At 42.4% G+C, this 24,344-nt stretch overlaps 1 long non-coding RNA gene across 1 annotated transcript; it reads right to left on the reverse strand.

Annotated features, from left to right (window-relative positions):
* Nucleotides 1–6,742: 6,742 nt before the first annotated feature.
* Nucleotides 6,743–23,861, reverse strand: LOC142069533 (uncharacterized). The gene is made up of 2 exons (XR_012665407.1): nt 23,551–23,861; nt 6,743–7,129 (listed from the first exon to the last, which is right to left on the reverse strand). It is a non-coding gene; the product is annotated as an uncharacterized LOC142069533 (long non-coding RNA).
* Nucleotides 23,862–24,344: the final 483 nt, after the last annotated feature.

Below are 24,344 nucleotides of genomic sequence, written 5' to 3' on the forward strand. Positions count from 1 at the left end.
TCCCACAACAGGTATATAGATATATCTGGCCTGCTTCTGCACTCACACAGGTTTTATATTGGCAAAATCTCATTGACGTCAGTAAAGTTACTCAGCTCTGTGTAAGTTCCCAGGGCAGTAACCATCTCTTTGTTATGCGCATGTACAGTGCCTAGCATTATGGGTGTGAGGCCTCTAGGCACTACTGTAATACAAATAACAGATCGTAATGATTGAAAGCAATAGCTTACTTAACGTGCTGCAACAGTGGACAGGCTTTTTGAATGTAGGATTTTTTTTTTCTGGGTCCTAATGAAGATTTGGAATGTTCCTGCTTTTTGCCACAAACATTATTTTATTTTTTAATTCACACCAGGCTATTTTACTGGTCAAGGACATCAAAGGGAAAATATATTCAAGAGGCCATAGATGCCCTGATTTTTGTGGATAGCAAGAAGCTTTTGATCTTTTGTGCCAGACTGGTGTGTATTTTGGTTGCCCAACTGGGAGTTTGAATGTATTGTCTTTGCTAGTGAGTATGTGGGTTTTACCCCTGCATGTAAATGAGAGAGCACCATCACATGCATATTAATGCATCACGTAAAATCAGCTCAAATTCACTGGACTCCAAATAAAACCTTCCAGTGGGGTGGGAAGAACTGGGAGACAAGTCTATGCTCATCTGAAGGACTGGCCCAAATGTTGGTAGTTATGTTGAATGCAGGTGCAATTATTTGACCTAGTTTCATTTCCTTTTGTTTGTTCTTATTGTCTTTAACCAAATGTGCCTGCCATGGCCCTCTGCCACCTGCATACTTTTTAGCATAAAGCTTCCGCAACTGCCATCAACACAGAACAAATGTAATCATTCTGTGGAGCCTGGTATTTCTGCCTCTTGTGAGCTGGAATTGGTTTTATTCTGGCAGTACATGAAAGCCTAAGCTCTAAACCAGAGCAGCCGAGGCAGTGTCAACAAAGCCATTAACAGCAATATATCAGCCTTTCTTTGAGTTCTTTCTCTTTGAGTGGTTCAATTTCCTAGAATACTTAATGATGTTCCCAAATGCAGTTTATATATGAAGAAGCAGAGGAAATCAACATGACTGCTCGTTTTTCTTAGAGGAGTGCTGAATTAGCTGATGTGAATATGATGGTTCTCTTATCTAATCTCAGCTTTTGTCCTTAGTCCCTGGAAAAATCAAGGAGCAGGTCCTCAAGAATCAATTCTGAAGCACTTAGAGGAGAGGAAAGTGATCAGGAACAGTCAGCATGGATTCACCAAGGGCAAGTCATGCCTGACTAATCTAATCGCCTTCTATGACAAGATAGCTGGCTCTGAGGGGAAAGCAGTGGACGTGTTGTTCCTTGACTTTAGCAAAGCTTTTGACACAGTCTCCCACAGTATTCTTGCCAGCAAGTTAAAGAAGTATTGGCGAGATGAATGCACTATAAGGTGGATAGAAAGCTGGCTAGATTGTGGGCTCAACAGGTAGTGATCAATGGCTCCATGTCTAGTTGGCAGCCGGTATCAAGTGGAGTGCCACAAGGGTCGGTCCTTGGGCTGGTTTTGTTCAATATCTTCATTAATGATCTGGAGGATGGTGTGGATTGCACCCTCAGTAAGTTTGCAGATGACACTAAACAGGGAGGAGAGGTAGATATGCTGGAGGGTAGGGATAGGATACACAGGGCCCTACACAAATTAGAGGATTGGGCCAAAAGAAATCTGATGAGGTTCAACAAGGACAAGTGCAGAGTCCTGCACTTAGGACGGAAGAATCCCATGCACCGCTACAGACTAGGAACCGAATGGCGAGGCAGCAGTTCTGCAGAAAAGGACCTAGGGGTTACAGTGGACGAGAAGCTGGATATGAGTCAACAGTGTGCCCTTGTTGCCAAGAAGGCCAATGGCATTTTGGGATGTATAAGTAGGGGCATTGCCAGCAGATCGAGGGTCATGATCGTTCCCCTCTATTTGACATTGGTGAGGCCTCATCTGCAGTACTGTGTCCAGTTTTGGGCCCCACACTACAAGAAGGATGTGAAAAAATTGGAAAACGTCCAGCAGAGGGCAACAAAAATGATTAGGGGACTGGAACACATGACTTATGAGGAGAGGCTGAGGGAACTGGGATTGTTTAGTCTGCGGAAGAGAAGAATGAGGGGGGAATTTGATAGCTGCTTTCAACTACCTGAGAGGGAGTTCCAAAGAGGATGGATCTAGACTGTTCTCAGTGGTAGCAGATGACAGAATGAGGAGTAATGGTCTCAAGTTGCAGTGGGGGAGGTTTAGGTTGGATATTAGGAAAAACTTTTTCACTAGGAGGGTGGTGAAGCACTGGAATGCGTTACCTAGGGAGGTGGTGGAATCTCCTTCCTTAGAAGTTTTTAAGGTCAGGCTTGACAAAGCCCTGGCTGGGATGATTTAGTTGGGGATTGGTCCTGCTTTGAGCAGGGGGTTGGACTAGATGACCTCCTGAGGTCCCTTCCAACCCTGATATTCTACGATTCTATGATTATATGAACAGTAGGGTCTCATCCCCGCAATGAACTGAGAGGTCTTTTATGTGGGCAGGGAGAGTGTGTCCATTATAGTTTTCAGCAAAAATGTCTAGCAACTGAGCAGGGTGTCACCAACCATATTCTTCATGCTGCTGACCATTTACAGGAACAGAGTAAGTCTTAACCGGGAACCCATTAGATGAGAGTCAACTTGAAAGAGGCCTTTTTTAAGTTTCTATCTACTTATGTCGAGATTATATGAGTGCATCTCTTAAGCTTTTTGTGCACATCTGGATGGTATGATGGATTGAAGAATAGGGAAGATTGCTTCTGTAAAATCATCTGATACTGCTACTTTTCTTAGCCTAAAACTATTGATTTCACACCTTTTTGCTGCTGGTGCCAATGGACATTCTGCAGAGATAGTGTAAGAGCACATTTTAGAGAAAATTTCCAGCGCTTTCTTCAGGGATTACACTACACAGCTCCTACTGATGTCCATGTAAATTTATGCAGCTAATCTCCTTGCATTGAAAATACACTCCTATCGTATGCCAAGATTAGGCAAATCTGTTTCAGTTTCCCAAACTGGGGAAACTACTGGGGCAGAAAGTCAGTAAACAAAGGCCATTGCTTGATCCATGGGAGCCTGGAAGGAAGGGTTTTTTTTTTTTTATGAAGTTCTGGGTTTGGACCAGGACCTGTACTACATCACTGCCTTCGAATGTTGATTATGCGGGGTGGGTTTTTCCTTCTATCATCCCCAATAATACAAACAATTAATCCACAACCGTAAAGGAAAAAATCTCAGTAGCTGTGACAAAGGTACATGGATACCTACTTCTGGGTAAAGCCTGATCTCAAACATTATTGGCCTGTCTATCGGGCACTAATTATGCATCTTTCTGTAAAGATTGTCACTATGTGGCTCATAAATATAAAATAGAGTAGGCGTGTAGGGCCAGATGGTTATTTCCTACGTCTAAAGAGACAAATCCCTGGTGCAACTCCACTGATTTTGATGGAGTTATATCAGAGATGAATCTGATGTGTCTGATGAACCTGACAAGTCTGTAGGACCATAGCTTAACTCTCACATCACTGCTGGTCTACAGAAAGTCACCAGTCAGGGGTCACTCAAACATGATCAAGAACCCTCAAAGTTTTTTAAGATCTTAATTCCTGAGCTTAAATTACTTTCATTGTTCTGTTTTACCCTTTTCTATTTTGAAAGATCTAAAATAAACCCATACGAAACTCTGGGCACATGTACAAAATGTGAATAAAAATGCCCTAAAAGCAGAACTAATGTCCAAAATGTTTTTCACCACCAAATCTCTGCCCCCAAATTGAAACACTTCCACCATCTTTCTCTTCCATGAACCTTCCCTTCCTCCACTAAATTCATGGAGGGGAAATGGCTAACCTCGTCAGTGACCTGTAGGTCACTGTCTGACATCTGGTGGATCCAAGGAATAAGTCTTGTCTGCACTAGGGTATTGCAGGGTGATGATAACAGATGCACCAAGAGGATGACCACCACTGATTTACAATAAGAACATGGGGTTTCTGCCAGCTGATTTTACATGAACTAAATTGCAGACAGGTAAGAATGAGAGCCCAGCCCACATCTAAACTGAAACACGTCACAGGCATTCTGAGCAATATGGGTTCAGACTAAATTAGTCCTTATTGTGTATAGTCAACGGTGTATTAGGAGCTGTCCTCCACACAGAACACAGTCCTCATTATAGAAAGCTTATAGTAGAAAGACCAAACCCTAAACACATGTAACCCTTCTGCCAATCAGAATTGTCAGCAACAAGGGCCGGGTTCAGTATCTAGGGGTTCCATTCCAATAACACAATGCAAAACTGGCTCGAGCACCCACCCAGTGACCTGGAACAAATATATATATATATATATATATCTCACCCCTCCCCCCCAGGCCGCCTCTAAGAGGCAATACTTCCCCTCTCGCAAGCACAGAGTCTGAGTGTAGCAACAGCCTTTTAATAACAGAGAGAAACAATGACAGGTTTCAGAGTAGCAGCCGTGTCAGTCTGTATTCGCAAAAAGGAAAGGAGTACTTGTGGCACCTTAGAGACTAACCAATTTATTTGAGCATAAGCTTTCGTGAGCTACAGCTCACTTCACTCCTTTTCTTTTAAAGAGAAACAACGTGGCATTATGTTGGGGAAACACCACCAACAGGGTTCATAACACAACCCATGAGCAAAATACCCACCCCAAGCAAATTGGGCCGTGTCCTTTCCCTTTGGTTCTTGAGTCCAGCAACCCAAAAGTCACCCAAAGTCCCAAAAGTCCAACAACCCCAAAGTCTCTGTCCCCTGGTCAGCGTAGCCCCAGAGTTTGAAAGTTTATCTGCTTAGTTTTACCTCCCAGCCTGGGTGGAAATGAGGGTAGGGGGATTAAGGAGCACATTACATGGTCCAAAGTCAACTACCCCTCCGCTCCGCCAGCCATCCCTTGAGCTGCTCCAGCTATCCCACAAACTGCTCCGCTCTGCTAGTCAGCCTGCAAACTGCTCTGCAATATATCTTCAGGCCCACGCCCACTTAACACAGCACTCAGTGATTTTAGCTCTCTAGTGATTTCAGCTTGTAGTAGGGCAGCCTTAGCACTGGTGCACTATTAGCCCAAAGTGAATTCAGCTCAGCAGCTTGTAACTAGACTCCTAATAGAATCAAAACTAGCTCTGATATTCCACAGTAGAGACCATACAGTTGGAATGCAGGGCCCTCATCAAGAGCCCATTCCACAAGGTATTAATCCCTATCCCCAGCCTTTCTCAATTCACTGCATTTTGGAACCCATGACCCTTGCCTAGGGAGTGCTACTTAGTTGATGGCAAGTCCCTCCATCATAACAAAAGGCCAAGTACAGTTCCACTGTCCTTGATTCACATAATCAGGATAATAACAGTTTATTCTTCCTGCCCCAATAACAGAGAAACTGGGGCTCCTACAGAGCCAAAGTGACCATCTAGGCGGGGTGGGTGTGCCTATGCAAATGAGATCAGCCCCTGAAGTTCTTTTCCACAACCCACCACAACTCGCCACCAGATGTCAAGGTAGAGCTCATCCTGACTCTGCTTACACACATGCAAGTAATCCTGTTGAATTTAACTTACATGCATAGTGTTTGCAGAATAAGGGCCATAGAGGAGCGGAGAGATACAATTAGATCTACACATCATATTCATTATTTTGATTTCAGAGATGATGAGCACCAGCAGCTCCCACTGAAGTTAATGGGGACTCAGTATTTTAGAAGAATCAGGCCACCTATTTGGGTGTCTTTATATGGTTTAAGGAGCATAGCTTTAGGCACCCATTTTTGAAAATCTTGGCCCTACTTTGTAGTTCAGGTAAGTATATTTGATTATTTTCAGAAAAAACAGAAGATCAAACATGTCCACATGTGTAAGGAATTACAAATGAGTTGCTAAGGAAACTCTGGTCTTGTGCAGTGTGCATCAGGTCAGATAAGGTTTTTGCCCTGTAGTTTCTACACGTAGAGTCCACATGTGTGATCAAGTTTGCATGAGCTGTGGTCCCCCGTTTGGAGAAACTCAAAGTCTCAGATCCCATCTGAGTCTCTTTCCTCGGTCACAGGTGTGCAGGGAAGTGAAGTGTGGTGTGTTAAAAGAAAGGACACACTGGAGTAGACATGAACTTTACATGAAATCTTCACCGTGCTCAGATTGTGACATCAGTACAACTATTCACCAGCTTAAAATTAAGCAAATATTTGCTGAATTGGGGACAGAGTGCTCAGCATTTTTGAAGCAATGAGCCCTGTATGGGTGACACACTATTGCACAGCACCAAAACAAGCTCCAGCAGTTTTGCTACGTAGCGTTTTTGGTGTTCCAAAGTTTGATTCAAGGAAGTGTTGATGATGAATTGTACAGATCTTACCATCTGCCAAAGAGCAAATCCCATGGTTACAGAACAAAAAGTTAGCTGTAGTTATCAAATTCTAGGAATCTTCCCCATGCAAGTCAAGACTCAGGGAAGTTAAAACAAATCTGGTGGTAATAGTATAACCTTTGGGTAGGCTGGAGTTCACTTCACTTCCTGTCTCCAGTGCCTTAAAAAAAAAACCAAAAAAACCCAACTCCCATAGCTGAAGACCCAGAGTTCAGTCTCTAAGGATTTTCAGCAAGGATTACACAGGGTCAACCTCCCCTCATTCAAAAATCCCAAAAGGAACTAAAGAAATGAATTTAATTAAGTAACTTTATAAAATTTTATGATAAAGAAACAAATAATATAATTTTACAGCATGACACGGCTATTTTATAATCCAGACATTCTCTGCAGTTATACATAAACATAAATAAAGAAAACAAATTAAAATCCAAACAGTCCCCACAAAAATACAGTGAGAAGACACTGGAAGTTCTCAGAAGCTTAGGGTTTTGTTCACCTAAGTCTCAGTCAGAGTTTTTGATCACCAAACCTATAGTCTGATGAATCTAAAACAACATCTTCCCTCCACTTGCTTGTAGGAATCTTCAGTTGGAATCCATGCAGACTCTTCATCTGCTGAAATCAGTGTTAGCCAGCCAGCTAATTGATTAACCAATCACTCAGTTAAGGGTATAGATTTAGAGAAAACCCTGTTACAAGAAAATACAAAAAACTGAGAATAGCAAAATATAAATGACTCTTTCCCCATTATTACATTTAAAGCAAAGTTGGTGAATCGCACCAGTTGAGACAATTTAACTAAAACAGTTTGGCTAAAATCAAAACCATATTCAAGCATACAATTAAAACAGAAGTTATTTTCCCCTCCCAATTTCCCCTTGCTATAATTACCATTGCTCATGCTTCCCTGATAGAGGGTTAATAATATCACTAACCTTTGTACCAAGTGCTAAGCTTCAGAATTACTGAGATATGTTTCTTAGGCTTGAGGTAATTATCTGGGGGAACAGCCCTAATCACTTTTTTTGTCTCTTAATCAATGTGTAAGCGGGGGAATAGTCCCGTTATTGTGGGGAACTTTCCTGGCTTCTGCACTACCCCGGTGAAGTGGGCTAGCGAAAGGATCTGAGTCCCCGCTCCCACTTCCTTTACCCAGTGGCCTCCCTGCCCTTGGGGACTCCCCTTCCACTCTCCTGTCTGGCAGAGTCCTCGTAACCCCAACAAGGCTGGGCCCAGGATTCCTGGGGGGCTCGACCCCCAAACCCTGCTGTGGTCACCTAGGACAGGGGCTAGGGTCTCCCCATTTCGGGGTACTCTCTCTGCACTGGGCACTTCTCTGACCCACTGACCATTACATACAATTTAAAGCAAATGCAAGTTATTTAATCAACAATTACTTTTAAAAAGAATAAGGAAAAATGGGAAAGGCTAAAGGAAACATCAACCCGCTCTGTGGCAGGGAACATCACAAACAGTGTCTCTGGAATGTCAGGGCAGTTCACAGTCTGTTCCTTGTAAGTCCCAGGCCTTCTTCTCAGGCCCTGGCTGTGCTGCAGGGATGCTGTGGGTTGGACACTTGCTCTGGTGATGGCCACACGCTCTCAGGCTCTAAGTGCTAGGACCCTTCTTCCCAGTGTCGCCCCCGCCCTGTTGGGGTTACAATCCAAGCCTGGCCTGCAGAGCCCCTTGGCTGAGGCTTCTCCCTGTGCTGGGCCTGCTGCCCAGGGTCCCCCTCGCTCTCCCCAGCTGCTCACCGCACCCAGCTCCAGACTGCTCTAGCCCGAGCTCCACCCTTTGTCTCTGCTGCTCTGCCTCTAGCTCCCTGGGCTGCTTCTTTGGCCCCTCTGCCTCTGGTTGCTACAGCTCTGCTCCCAGGACAGGTCTGCTCTGCAGGCTGCTTCTGTGACTCTGCTCCCAGCACTGGGCTGCTTTTCTGGCCCCTCTGGCTCTGGTTGCTGCAACTCTTCTCCCAGGGCAAGTCTCCTCTCTCTGGGCTGTGCCTCTGGCTTTGGGGCTGGAGCTCTGCCTTCTCCTTAGCTCGGCCCCACTCTGTCTGACCCAGGCAATTCCAGCTCACATGGAGGATGGGACCTCCCTGGCCTCCTGACTCCCTGATTAGCCTGCCCGCCCTGTCATTCAGGCTGACCTGGAGTATTGGCCTCTCCCCATTGTTCCTGGGGACTGTCAGTCTCAGGGTCCTGATTTCCCATCGACCCCCCTTTTAGTACTGGGAGCTAGCAACTAAAACACCCCCACTGAACGTTAGTAAGGGGGCAACAGTCCCCTTACAAATGGGCCAGATCCTCAACTGATGGCAATCAGCATAGCTCCACTGATTTCAATGAAAGTTACAGTGGTTTCCATCAGCTAAAGAGCTGGCTCGATATGATAAAGCCTTATTTCACCACAGGGGCAGGAGAACTAGGGAGGTGGTGGGGGCTCGTGTCCATGGAATAGAAATAGTGCAAGGGTTGACCTATGATTCTGCCCCCGTGCGTTGTTCTTAAGAGAGTTGTTTTGCTACACATGCTGGGAATCAACATTCCCTGTAACTGCATGCACACACTGCACCTTCTATATACTGTGCATGCTCAGGCCGGGTGGAGCTCTGTAGCTGCTGGGGGGGAATGGGAGAGCAGGACCCAGAGTTCCAGGAGTGGCTGCTGGGAAACCCAGGATTGGGCCAGGGAGCAGGTAGGAACTGGGGTGATTGGGCCAGTTCTGGGAGTAGTTATCCCCAATGAGAGATACACAAACCACTGGGACCCTACTTCCCAGCCTGGAGCCAGCTGCCCCCTTCAGCCTGCTGCTACCCCCTCACTCAGCATGCAGAGCACACACCCCTTCCCTGGACATCTTGACTCCCCCCGTGACTTTCCCAGTTCCCCATGCTTAGTAGAGTGCTTAGTACATTTAGGTTTCCACTATGCCGCTCTGCTCCTCCATTCAAACTGAGTTTCCACCACCTGCATTCAAGGGAACCCGTTTTTTGTTAAAGGCTGCTCAGGGCTGTATTGCTACAACAACATAAACAGTCATCAGTCACCAGGAAGTGCCAATGTCATAGCAAATGTGACAATTCGAAAGAACAATTGGTAATAAAGAACCATGATTTTAACCTGTCTGGCCCCGGGTTATTTCTCTGGTTTTAATGAAATGGAACATTCTTACGTCTGTGGCTTGCTCTACTCTAGAGCTAATGAGGAGGGCCAACATTCTGATTTATCTTCCACTTAAAAAAATATGCTGGAAACACACGTAATTTGTCCTAGCAGAAAAAAAAGGGACAGAAAAATAAAACAGGAGCATTTCAATCTAGCTTAAGTTTGTTTAGTTTGGAAATAACGCAAACTGTTGACCAAATGTATCTGCATGCAGACAGGAAAAAAAAAAAAGACCTCTTACATGTTGTCTACATGGCTCATTTCAGCAAATAAAATCTGTGTGAAACTTCCTTCCCCTCACAACCTGAAATCAGGATGAGGAATCAGCGTTATTCCTCACTCATCCACTTACCGAGGAGTTAAGAGTTTTGCTGGAACCTATTTGCTGGAATAGTTTCTTACTGTTGTATCCATTAGGAGTGGAAGGATATTAGTCATTAATTGGGTGTGCTGTATTTGTGCTCATTAATTGCAAAGAACTTGTAGAAAAGTAGGAGAAACCTGAGAGCTCATTAAGTAGGTGGCTTTCTTTAAAACCAAGTTCCTTTTGAACTCTGAACACCTGCAGGTACAGTTAGTTCTCCCAGTTTATTAAGACAAAGACAAATTTTGTTGTTGTTTTAGAGTTTTCTGCTTGACATGAGGTTATTCTCACATCAGGCTCTGCCAGTCTTATTTCATTATACTATATGACATGAATGTAATGCACCATGCCCAATTGCCAGCAACATTAAGAATTGAAGCGCCAACTGTAAAAATAAAAATGTTGAGATTCAAAATTCACCTGAACCAAGATCTTGGATCTTAATTGCTCAGAATGTTGGGGGGGAATGCAGATATCAATCCAAACTTCATGGCTCTGGGTCCACTGCTAGTTAAAATATAAACTTACAAAACCAAGGAAATTCTGTCCGGATGTAGTGCAGCAAATTTAATTTAGCCCTACTGGTTCTAGATATTGCAACATACATTACTTACCAGGAGATTTCATAATCATAGAATCATAGGACTGGAGGGACCTAAAAAGGACATCTAGTCCAGTCCCCTGCACTCATGGGAGGACTAAATATTATCTAGACCATCCCTGGCAGGTGTTTGTCTAACCTATTCTTAAAAACCTTCGATGATGGATATTCCACAGCCTCCCAAGGCAATTTATTCCAGTGCTAACCACCCTGACAGTTAGGAAGTTTTTCCTAATGTCCAACCTAAACCTCCCTTGCTGTGATTTAAGCCCATTGCTTCTTGTCCTATCCTCAGAGGATAAGAAGAACAATTTTTCTCCCTCCTCTTTGTAACAACCTTTTATGTACTTGAAAACTGTTATGTCCCCTCTCAGTCTTCTTTTCCAGACTAAGCAAACCCAATTTTTTCAATCTGCCCTCATAGGTCATGTTTTCTAGACCTTTAATCATTTTTGTTGCTCTTCTCTCTACTTTCTTCAATTTATCCACATCTTTCCTGAAATGTGCCACCCAGAACTAGACACAATACTACAGTTGAGGCCTAATCAGCATGGAGTAGAGCGGAAGAATTACTTCACATGTCTTCTTACAATACTCCTACTAATACATCCCAGAATAATGTTCACTTTTTTTGCTACAGTGTTACACTGTTGACTCATATTTAGCTTGTGGTCCACTATGACCCCCAGAGCCCTTTCCACAGTACTCCTTCTTAGGCAGTCATTTCCCATTTTCTATGTGTGCAACTGATTGTTCCTTCCTAAGTGGAGTACTTTGCATTTGTTCTTATTGAATTTTATCCTATTTACTTCAGATCATTTCTCCAGTTTGTCCAGATCATTTTGAATTATAATCCTATCCTCCAAAGCACTTGCAACCCCTCTCACCTTGGTATCATCCGCAAACGTTATAAGTGTACTCTCTATGCCATTATCTAAATCATTGCTGAAGATATTGAATAGAACCAGACCCAGAACTGACCCCTGCAGGAGCCCATTCGTTATGCCCTTCCAGCATGACTATGAACCACTGATTACTCTCTGGGAATGGTTTTCCAACGAGTTATGTACCTACCTTATAGTAGCTCCATCTAGGTTGCATTTCCCTAGTTTTTTATGAGACGCTCATGTGAGACAGTAAAGTCAAGATATGCCACGTCTACCACTTCCCCCTATCCATAAGGCTTGTTACAGTGTCAAAGAAAGTTATCAGGTTGGTTTGACACAATTTGTTCTTGACAAATCCATGCTGACTGTTACTCATCACATTATTATCTTCTAGATGTTTGCAAATTGATTGCTTAATTATTTGATCCTTTATCTTTCCGGGTACAGAAGTTAAGATGACTGGTGTGTAATTCCCCTGGCTGTCCTTATTTCCCTTTTTATAGATTGGCACTATATTTACCCTTTTCCAGACCTCTGGAATCTGTCCCATCTTTCATGACTTTTCAAAGATAATCGCTAATGATTCAGATATCTCCTCAGTCAGCTCCTTGAGTATTCTAGAATGCATTTCATCACGTCACGGTGAACTGAAGACATCTAACTTGTCTAAGTAATTTTTAACTTGTTCTTTCCCTATTTTAGCCTCTGATCCTACCTCATTTTTACTGCCATTCACTATGTTAAACGTCCAATCGCCACCCACCTTCTTGGTGAAAACTGAAACAAAGAAGTCATTAAGCACCTCTTCCATTTCCACATTTTCTATTACTGTTTTTCCCCCCTCATTGAGTAATTGCTTGTGGTTTAGAGATCTCTTCAGCCAGTTCTTTTCCTATTTTAGCCTCAGATCCTATCCCATTTACACTGATATTCACTACGTTAGTCTTCTGATCACTGCTAAGCTTTTTTGTGTGTATTGTGAAAACTGAAACAAAAAAGGCATTTAAGACTTCAGCTATTGCTGTGTTTTCTATTATCATCTTTCCCTCCTCATTGAGTAACAGACCTACCCTGTCCTTGGTCTTCCTCTTGCTTCTAATGTATTTGTAGAATTTTTTCTTTTTACCCTATATGTCCCTAGCTAGTTTGAGCTCATTTTGTGCCTTGGCCTTTGTAATTTTGTCCCTACATACTTGTGTTATTTGTTTATATTCAGCCTTTGTAATTTGACCTAGTTTCCACTTTTTGTGGGACTCTTTTTTGATTTTTAGATTATTGAAGATCTCCAGGTTAAGCCAGGGTGGTCTCTTGTCACACTTCCTATCTTTCCTACACAGTGGGATAGTTTGCTCTTGTACCCTTAATAATGTCTTCATTATTTGAAGACTGCCAACTGTCTTCAACTTGTTTTTCCCTTACACTTGCTTCCCATGGGATCTTACCTACCAACTCCCTGAGTTTGCTAAAGTCTGCCTTCTTGAAATCCATTGTCTTTATTTTGCTGTTCTCCATCCTACCATTCCTTAGAATCATGAATTCTACCATTTCATGATCACTTTCACCCAAGCTGCCTTCCACTTTCAAATGCTCAGCTAGTTCTTCCCTATTTGTCAAAATCAAATCTAGAGAACAGCCTCTTCCCTAGTTGTTTTCTCCACCTTTTGAAATAAAAAATTGTCTCCAATACATTCCAAGAACTTGTTGGATAATCTGTGCCCTGCTGTTTTATTTTCCCAACAGATGTCTGAGTGGTTGAAGTCCCCCACCACCACCAAGTCCTGCGCTTTGGATGATTTTGTTAGTTGTTTAGTAAAAGCCTCATCCACCTCTTCTTCCTGGTTAGGTTGTCTGTAGTAGACCCCTACCATGAAATCACCTTTGTTTTTTACCTCTTTTATCCTTACCCAGAGACCTTCAACAAGTCTATCTCCTATTTCCATCTCAAGCTCAGTCCAAGTGTATACATTTTTAATACATAAGGCAACACCTCCCCTTTCCCCTGCCTGTCCTTCCTGAGCAAGCTGTACCCTTCCTTACCAATATTCCAGTCATGCATATTAACCCACCAAGTCTCTGTGATGCCAACTATGTCATAGTTGTGTTTATTTACTAGCATTTTGAGTACTTACTGCTTATTCCCCATACTTCTTGCATTAGTATACAGATATCTAAGATACTGATTTGATTTCCCCCTCCAGCTCTGTCTTGTCTTTCCCTTATCCCTGCTATAACAGCCCATGCTCCCCCCAAATTCCAACCTTTCTCCCAGGTCTCCATGTTTTTCACTTACCTGTGGGCTTTGGTCATGTGCCCCATTTGAACCTAATTTAAAGCCCTCCTCACTAGGTTAGCCAATCTATATCTGAACTTGCTCTTCCCCTTCCTCAGTAGTGGGACCCCATCTCTGTTTAGCAGTCCTTCTTCCTGGAACAGCATCCCTGGATCAAGGAAACCGAATCCCTCCTGGCAACACCATCCTCGCAGCCAGTCATTCACCTCCAGGATGCATCTGTCTCTGCCTGGGCCCCTATCCTTGAACAGAAGGATCAAAGAGAACACCACCTGCGCTCCCAACTCCTTCACCCTTACTCCCAGAGCATGTAGTCACTTCTGATCTCCTAAGGGTCATACCTCTCAGTATCACTAGTGCCCACATGGATGAGTAGAATGGGGTAGTAGTCAGAGGGCCGGATGATCCTCAACAATATGGGCCCCTGGCAGGCAGCATACCTCCTGGGATGCCATGTCAGGGCAACAGATGGGTGCCTTCGTCCTCCTCAGAAGAGAGTCATCAACCACCACTACCCTATGTTTCCTCCTGGGAGTGGTGGCTGTGATCCTCCCAGCCTTGGGAGTACCTGGCTTCTCCTCCTCCATCTTTGGGGGTGATTCCTCATCGCTCACTACCAGGGCAGCATAATGGTTTTCCATGGAATCCTCCATGGTGGGTGGATTGGGAGTAGGGGTGGAGCACTGCCTGCTGCTAGAAGTAATCAGCAGCTAGGGTCTTCCCTGTGACAGAGCCATATCCTCATCCCTGGCGGTGTGACAGCAGTCCTCTGTAGCTGGATAGCTTCCTCAGTCTTGGACCTCTCCCTATGAATACTCTCAAGGAATTCCTCATGGGCACAGATGCTCCTCAGCTTAGCCACCTCCTCCTGTAGCTCTCCCACCTGCTTCCTGAAAGATTCCACCAGCAAGGACCTTTCACAATGGATGGTCCCTCCAGCCTGGCTTTCTGTGAGTGGGAAACGCAGGCCATGGTCTCTGCAAATCCACACCAGGATCTGGGTAGAGGCATCCACGGTTAGGTTGTCTGTCTGGATACAGGCACAGGTGGAGGAGACAAGAGCAGCGATGGGCACTGGCGATGTGGCCCTTCCTAACCATAGTGACTATATTATGTCTCACTCCTACAAACTCCCTCTCAAAGTCCCCTGTTTGTGGTCCCCTGTTCGCTAGCTGGTTCACATCCTAAGGATTATGTTACAAACAGGATATGTTACAAACATATCCACATATTTACACCATACACATCACTGTGGTAAGTGTGTATCTAAGAAGGAGAGAATATTATCACGACTAGAACACAAACATGTTTCCATCTAAAGAATTAGGCTAAGATTTTCAAAAGTGACAGGTGATTTTGGGTTACTAACTTGAGATTCTTTAAAAGGACCTTCTTTTCAGAAAGGACCATGTCCACACCCTTTGAAAATCAGCCCCTTTTATGGCATCTCAAGTTGAGTATTCAAAAATTGAGTCATGCAAAACCATTTGTCAGTTTTGAAAATCATGGCCTCAGACTGTACTAATTTACCTCAAAGAAAATATTAATTTGAAGATTCTTAGAATACTTAATTTTTATAGTCTTTAAAGGTGGCATAATCTGAAAAGTTACTGTTATATTTTTCTTTTAGCACCGAACTGTAGTGAGACCTCCTTTGACTGACATGAAACTACTGAGATGATATGGATTAATTTCATACCCACTGTAAGATTTTTTGTGTGATTTCCTCTGTGTCTCCTCAGGATTCCTTGGTGACTTTCAGTCTTTATGAGCCTTTTTTCCCTACCGGAAATAATTGCTTACAGACATGCCAAATTTTTTAATGTGAGAAATAGCCTTCTTGAGATATCAAGACTAACATGAAATTAACATAAATTAGAGTGGCTTTGATCTTGTCTTTTAATCTCATATTTTAGCATCATACTCACAGAATTACCATCAATTTTCATTGTAAAGGATTTACATAGGAATTGCTCACCACTGTGGTGGCGTTGGAATCAGGTAACTATAGATTTGCAGTTAAATGCCTCTCTAGTGAACAGTTTACTCAAATTCTTATAATGCCACACAAATAATGACATTATCAGACTGGGACTTTTCAGCTTGGAAAAGAGATGACTAAGGGGGATACGATAAAGGTCTATAAAATTATGACTGGTGTGGAGAAAGTAAATAAGGATGTGTTAGTTACTCCTTCTCATAACACAAGAACTAGGCGTCAACAAATGAAATTAGTAGGCAGCAGGTTTAAAACAAAAGGAAGTATTTTTCACACAACGCACAGTCAACCTGTGGAACTCCTTGCCAGAGGATGTTGTGAAGACCAAGACCATAACAGGGTCCAAAAAAGAACTAGATAAGTTTATGGAGAATAGGTCCACCAATGGCTCTTAGCCAGGATGGACAGGGGTGGTATCCCTAGCCTCTGTTTGCTAGAAAGTGGGAATGGATCACTTGATGATTACCTGTTTTGTTCATTCCCTGTGGGGCACCTGGCATTGGCCACTGACAGGATACTGGGCTAGATGAACCTTTGGTCTGACCCAGTATGGCCAGTTTTATGTTCTAATTAAGAGCAAAGTTTACACAGGTACCCACCTAAACATCAGGAAATGATAGTTAAGATTGTATGCACCCACCACTTAACTCTTGTCCTTGGTGCATAAGCACTAGGGTCCAGATCCACAAAGGTATTTAGGATAACGTCCATTTTGTGGATACTGTGTCCCAGATCCTCAGCGGGTGGATCTGACTTACTTTAATTATATGATCATATGTGTTATTTGAGAAATAATATAATCTAATATCATACAATCTCACATATATGTTGGAGTATTTTTTTCATTCAATACTTAAAGATTGGCATGATGTTCCACTATATCTTGTTGACTGAGACTTTTTATTTAAGTTCTGTTCTCACTAAGGTACGTCCTGGAATAATTTAAAGAGTGGCCGTCTATTATACATTTTCTTTTCAACCATAAGTTGGCCTTCCCTAAGTGCAGTTTAGGTGATGGATTAGTTATCTATGAAGCTAATTTAGCAGCCGAGTTACATGGCCCACATAAAAATATATGCCTGGATTTTTTCTCTGTTACCCTGTGTCATACTTAATCTGCAATGTAGGCTGAATAACCCTGGTTTACTATAACAATGTATTTGCATTGATTCTGCTAGAAACACACAAAGGAGTCAACAGTTCTAGAAGATGCTGTGCATAAGGATCAAAGGTTGTACAAAAATTGTGTAGAGAACCATACACATTACAAGATGTGCACTGGGGTTCTGATCCAGCAAAGCAGTTAACACTGTGTTTAACCTAATGCATCTGCGTAGTCCCATTGAAGTAATCAAAGTTAAGCATGTGCCAAAGCGCTTTGCGGATCAGGCTCTGATTAAGGCAATGGCTTCCTAGTCAGGATTTACCCCACTGTTTTTTCATCCATAAAAAAGATCCTAAGTAAAAGAGAATCTTCCTTTTACTTTACAGTGTAGTCACAAAGGGAATGCAGATTCCTTGAGAAGATTCATAAATGATATAGGGTCCATATTTTAAAATGAATCATTGGTACACCAAACCTGATCCATTAAGCCCTCTCAGATGATATGTGGGTTTGCTACATATAGGAATAGGTAGTTTTACAGCATAGAGTAGATAAAGCAGTTGAGATGAACCTACTCTCCACATCTAAACTTCTTGAGAAGTATACAGCTGAGCATGGAATTGCATTCTGCAATAATTTTTCATATGCTACCTCCTGATTTAAAAGTCACCTAAGCTGTTTAAAAATCTTCTTAAAACTGAAGCCCTGCTTAACTAGGTAAAGGTTACTGTTTTTATAATCTCTCCGAATGAAATGTAAAGGATTAATGATCTCCATGTGGCAAAACCTATCATACAGTCTGCCTCTCTACATATGATGGAGAGCCTATCCCAAAATAGAGAGTACACATTTCCTGTAATAAAACTCTATTTTGCCAAAGTCTGGATGAGAGGTCCACGTTGATAGATTAGTGTGACAGAATACTGAGGTACAACCTTATCCTTGGCAAACAAGGAGTTAAATGTCAACTCAGCTTCCCTCTCCGTTTGTAGGGGGGCTCCAAGGGGAAGGGCTATAAAAGCTGCTGAAGAGATGGTGGGAGAGAATGCCTTTGGGAAGGCAGAGACTCACCCCCAGTGTCTTACCACTGGGACGAATCCCAAGCTGGGAAGTTTTTTACTTTTGAGGTCTGCTGATTTTACCTTGCATAGAAAAGGCCTTCCTGACTGCAACGGTCTGTTTGGTCTTCTGTTATGTCATTCCACCACCTTACAGCAAGCTTCCACGGAACTAAATTATGTTAATTATAGAAAATGACCTAAAATGAGAGAGCTAAATTTACCAGTACCTGCTGACTGTTTTGCACCCCTCCAGTTACACAAAGCAGCTGTAAATCCAGTTTAACCAGCCACTTAACCTGGATTTCTGGCTTCTCTGAATTGCTGGAGAAGCACAATGCTGCCAGAGCTTATCAGTGAAATTAGCCAAAACATGTTATTCCTGAAGCAACTGACTAAATGCCTCTTTCACTGCATTTGACAGTTCAGTTTTTCATAGCTGGTCTTTTGGCTGTGGGACCCCAAGTTGCTAAAGAAGACTATGAAATTGGACTGAGATTCCTCCTCCTTGATTTCCACAGCTGGAGGAGGAGGAGGAGTGGTGGTAAGACATTTCCTCCTCTGTTAGTCCCATTGTCAGAATGGAAAAAGCTGCCCAACCCATGAGGTGTTAAACCAATGGAAGACAATTGAGCATCCAAAAGGGCAGTGCTCCAGGCAGTCACTTGCATTGTTTGTGCCTACAAAGTCAGCCTTAAGTTTGTCAGAAACAATGAAGCATGTGTTACCCACACACCTCCTGGGTGTGGTGTTCTGTCCTATCTAGTGGTACCAAGACCACTTGGAGAGAGATTAATGAATCTGCTACAGCCTTAGCTAACAGCCAGGTGGTTTTTAGCTCATGCAGTAGAGGCTCATGCATTTTGCTCCAGAGGTCCCAGGTTCCATCCCACCCGCCGATGATGGGGTCTGTTCGTGTTACAAGTGGGGACTTCTCTGGAATTTCATCTGGGAAGTCTCCAAAGCTTGGGACCCACTTCCTCAGCTAGTGGAAGTATGTAACTCACACACCTCCTGGCTGTGGTGTTCTGTCCCATCTAGTGGCATGAGACCACTTAGAGAGAGATTAATGAGGCTGCTCCAGCCTTAGCTAAGGCCACTGTGGCTTTTAGCTCATGCAGTAGAGGCTCGTGCATTTAACTTCAGAGGTCCCAGGTTCCATCCCACCCGACGATGACCGGGGTCTGTCGCTGTTTCACATGGGGTTTTAGTGTTAATTTCCTCATATAGGCCAACCTGTGAGCACTAGAATATTATCATCCTAAAATGCTTGCCATCCACAACATTTTATGGACAGCTTTTCTTAAATTTGCTGTATGCAGCTATATACTGGTTATGATTTTTTTTCCAGTCGTGCACCTTTAAATATCTACAAGTCCACTGTATTAAGACCCAATTGCCATTTCGCGCTGAATTCAGATGCAGCCTTGTTATAGAGGAGGCACCCACTGTGCTCTCATGGAGGTTTTACTTTGGTTTTCTGTTATTAATTTACAAATTAAAGCCAGTCAGACTGAAAGTAAATGGTCGCACTTTTATGCACGGAAAACATAACAATATGCAAAAGAGAGCAATTTAAGAATGGCTTATGTAGAAAATGCTGGAAATGCTCCATTAGCAACTCAAAATGTCAATGTGCGTGATGAGTGTGTACTCAGTCCTGGGACTGCCTTTAGTCTGGAGAATTTAAAGTACTGCGGAGTAGGGAACTACTCATTTTCAGGGCGGAGGCTGAAATGTTGCTTCAAAAAGAGGCACAGCATCCATCAAAAGGAGGGGGGAAGTGGCTAGAGAAGCAGGCTTCTCAGCTTTTGCAAGGATATATGCTGCTACTCTTTCTTCCTGGCTCATGCAAGGCTCTGCTTCAGAGGAAATGCAACCCAGAGTAGCTGTGCAGTCTGTCAGTGTCATTAACAGCACAATACAAACAGCGTGTGAGCTTCATCTTTAAATGGCAAAGCAACACAGAGAGCACAAAATCATTTCAATCATTTGTTGGCCATTTTCCACTTCTTTTGCTAGAACAGTGCATCCCAAACTGTGAGCCAAGGATGCATGGGGGAGCCACGAATGTTTGGGAACTATTTTTTAAATTGATATGCCTGTTGGTTTTTCTAATTAAGAGACTATTACACTAGCTTAACAATCACCTGCATCTTATCTATGAATCTATGCTTCTACAGCTGCCAGGGCTGGAAGCCTCTATGTGCCCCCCACACCTGCAGGGGGCCTTCTGCACAGAGACTTCCCACTGGGGGAAGCATTCAGCAGGACATTTCTTGGCTGAAAGCCCCCTACTGGAGGGCAAATAGGCTCTCAGTGCCAGCAGCAGCGGTGGCAGACAGGAAAGGCGCTGAGGGAGAGATAGGTACATCTTGTCTATATAATGGAATTTTTAGCAAGTGCTAAGCCTACATGTAGCAAAGGTTCAGCTGAAGATGGCAATTTTAATAACATTAAATCAGAAAAGGAAGAAAAGTAGTTAATGCAATGATAGTCACATTATGTTTGCATTTTCATGTCTCAATATTACCGGAGGAAGTCCACAGCCAAAATGTGTCATTTGTTTTCAAGTATTAGTAAATGTAAGACTGAGGCCATTGAAACTACAGAGACATTTAGAAACCAAGCCCCCTGAGTTCGTAAACAAGATCTGTGATTTTTTTCCCTTCAGAAACAAGGAGAATTTAAGCAGAAAAAAAAGCCATGTCTAAAGAAGCAACTGTTCCTCAAAAAGCCTTAGAAGCACCATATATTGTTGCCATGTGAACTACAAAATGCAAACAAGCACACACCTTGGGTGAGACCCTTCTATTTCCAGCAGCCATAGATGTGTAGAATTAGGACTGGGGAACAAGCAGCCATGGCACTGAAACCCATTCTTATGTCAAACAATACTATTCCTCTATGCACTGATGACCTTGCAGAAAATGCCCAGGACCAGTTGGTAGAACAAGTTAAGAGTCGGTATTTTGCACTGCAGCTTGATGAATCCACAGGCATACTATCAGCTTCTATGTTATATGAGATTTCTCAAAGCAGACCAAACTTTTATTTTGCAAAGAAATCCCAACCCAAACAACCAGTGAGGAAATATTCAAGATCCTCAATAAATTCATAGTGGGTGAAGGTCTTAAGGGGGGTATGTGTGGGTGGCTATGCACAGATGGGGCAGCAGCCAGAGCAAAAGGAAGAGTGGAGTTGTAGCACATGTATAGAAAGTGGCACCAGCAGCAATTTGGACACATTGCATGATTTATCACCAAGCTTTGGCATCAAAGAAGTTGCATCCCGAAGGACATGAGGCCCTCAACATTGTTATTAAAATTGTTAATTTTATAAAATCCTGGGCAATGAACACAAATTATTGTATGCTGTGTGAAGAGACGGGCTCTGTTTCATGGTGAAGTCAGGTGATTTTCACATGGGAAAGTGTTACAACAGGTCTTTGAATTGCATGACAAAAATCAGAATTTTCCTCCTTAGGAAAACAGACCTTGCATATTCCATGTGTAATGTGGACTTCTAGACTACATTAGCTTGCTAGGTGGATATATTTGGCAAATTGAGTGCACTGAACCTAGCACTTCAAGGTTGGAATACCAATATACTATATCTGAAAGAGAAAATCAGAAATTCATGTAGAAGCTTTGTCTTTGGAGATGCCTCATTGAAAAGGGAGTAAAGAGATGTTTCCAGTTATTAGATTTTTTTAAAAGCACAGAGTGAAAGTGATCAAAATGCTATTAAAGACCAAATATTAACTTATTTGTCTGAATTGTCTTCCCATTCTGATGAATATTTTCCTGGAGTTTAAACATGAATTTCCAGCTATCAGATTCAAAATGTCTTAAATGTTCAAATCTAACAAACCAGGAATTTTGGATTTCTTTTCAAGTGCAGGACAAAGAACTCAGTGATGAACTATGAAGGTGCTGCTTCCATTCACTTCCAGTTATCTCTCTGACCAGGTATTCAGCAATGATTTCTGTGGAAACCACAGATAATGTTAATACATGCAAAGTAATGCACAATGGAAAACAATCCCAACTATACATACAAAATGATGGAATCTAAATTAGCCATTAGCACTTAAGAAAGAGATCTTGGAATCATTGTAGATAGTTCTCTGAAAACATCCATTAAGTGTGCAGTAGTAGTCAAAAAAGCTACCAATCTTAAGAAGCATTAGGAAAGGGGTAGCTAATAGGACAGAAAATATCATAATGCTACTATATAAATGCATGGTACACCCATACGTTGAATATTGCAAGTAGTTATGGTCACCCCACTTCAAAAAAAGAGATATTAAAACTGGAAACAGTACAGAGAAGAGCAACAAAAATTAAGGGTATAGAACAGCTTCTGTATGAAGAGCGATTTAAAAAAATTGGGTCTTTTCCACTTGGAAAAGACAAAACTAAAAGGGGATATGATAGAGGCCTATAAAATCATACCTCTTATTCACTTTCTCCATATCAAAGTGTTATTTACTCCTTCCCATAAAACAAGAACCAGGGGTCACACAATGAAATTAATAGGCAGCAGGTTTAACATAAACAAAAGAAAGTATTTCTTCACACAACACACAGTCAACCTGTGGAACTCATTGCCAGGGGATGTTGTGAAGGCCAAAACTATAATGGGGTTCAAAACAGAGTTAGATTAGTTCATGGAGGATAGGTTCATCAATGGCTATTAGCCAAGATGGTCAGGGATCCTACCTCATGTTCTGGGTATATCTAGCCTCTGAATGCCTGAAGCTGGGAGTGGATGACAGGGGATGGATCTTTTGATGATTGCCTATTTTGTCATTCTTTCTGAAGCACATGGCATTGGCCACTATCAGAGGACAGGATAGTGGGCTGGATTGGTCTGACCCAGTATGGCCCGCTTATGTTCTTAATTAAACGTACAAATCATTTAAACTTTGAAAATGACTTATGGCTGGCACTATCAGCCAAATGCTATGCAACTATGCCGTTCAAACCAGGCCCATTCTTCTTACTAAAATCTTAGGCTGTGTCTGAACACACCCAAACCCCATATTTTCAAATTATATATTTAAAAAAACAGATTAGATCATAGTATATAATTAAACAAACTATATGTAACTGAATACAATCTCAAAACCATCCAAACTCCAGTGTCCCTCTTGAATCTATGTCCTGAACTCTTATCTAGGTACTGGGTTGGTTTAAAAAAAATAAAATAAAAAGGTATTTGATGGACGGGAGCCACCAAGTTTTAAAATATCTGTAAGGAAGCCACAGTACTAAAAAGTTTGGGAACCACGGGTCTAGAAAACATTTCATTTGTTTCACTATCAACACTACAAATAAATAGTAGCTAAAGATGACAAAACAAGGGACCATTTTTTGTTCATTTCACAGAATCTGTGGCACATAGGTGTGGATAGATTTCAGTGGTCACAAATAGTTAATCGTCATGTTTGCTGGTGTGTGCTGTGCAGCAGTTTATTTTGTGTTGGGAAGAGTTATTTAATGGAAGCTGCTGCCTGACACCCTCTGAACTTCTGACCGCCAGGGTGCTGAGCGAGATATATGAACTTGCTAAGCAAAAGATAACAGACAGAACTGAGAAGTTTAAAACAATCTCAACAGAGACAAAAGCTAATTTACCTGCCAGTCATAGGAACGGGATCTTCTGGCTGTCAGACCACAACATTTCCTAAGGATTCCCGGCTCTTGTCAGATGTCCTTGTCGCTCTATAAATACTTATGCATCAGTAAAGGGCCAAGTAGATATTATTTACAGCTTCCATAGCATTTGCAAATAGGAAAAAAGTCCCGCATTCATTAACATCTTGATTCTACAAAGAATAAAAGTCACTGGAACATTGAACCAGATTTGCTCTGTCACCTTAAATAACCCACATCCAAAATCGAAGCCTAGTGCTGAGCCTGTGAATGCTTGGACTTGGAATATTCTTCATGAGATAAAATGATGTCATTTTGTTCTCACTATATTTCTAATTAGTTCTCCTCCAAGCCTTTCATGAAGGAATATTATAGCATGCAGAGAAATACACCCCTTACAGATGACACTGTCAATTTTCCTTTCAGTGAGGGGCACAGACTGCCAGCAGCAGGAGGAACACTGTGCTTTGACTAAAGTAACATCATACTGTTTACCCGGAATGTTCTGGCTCTGAGACCACAGGGAAGAGACACAACTGGTCAAAACAGAAGTCTGCCCTTAGACAATATTTTGAGTCAAAACCAAATTGTATACTGCCAATCTAACAATTTACAATAGCAAATAAAACTGAACACCCAACTGCAACTCCTCTTCACAGTCGTTCTGTTTAACCACTATCCAGTTAAAACACCCGTGCACGTTGTTGTCATTTGGGATTCTTTGATGCAGTGGGTTGAAAAAAATACCGTGCTGAGTACCACCTTTTAAGGGGGTC

This window comes from Caretta caretta, chromosome 1 (assembly GCF_965140235.1).
Source record: "Caretta caretta isolate rCarCar2 chromosome 1, rCarCar1.hap1, whole genome shotgun sequence".
In the NCBI taxonomy this organism is placed as follows: Eukaryota; Metazoa; Chordata; order Testudines; family Cheloniidae; genus Caretta; species Caretta caretta.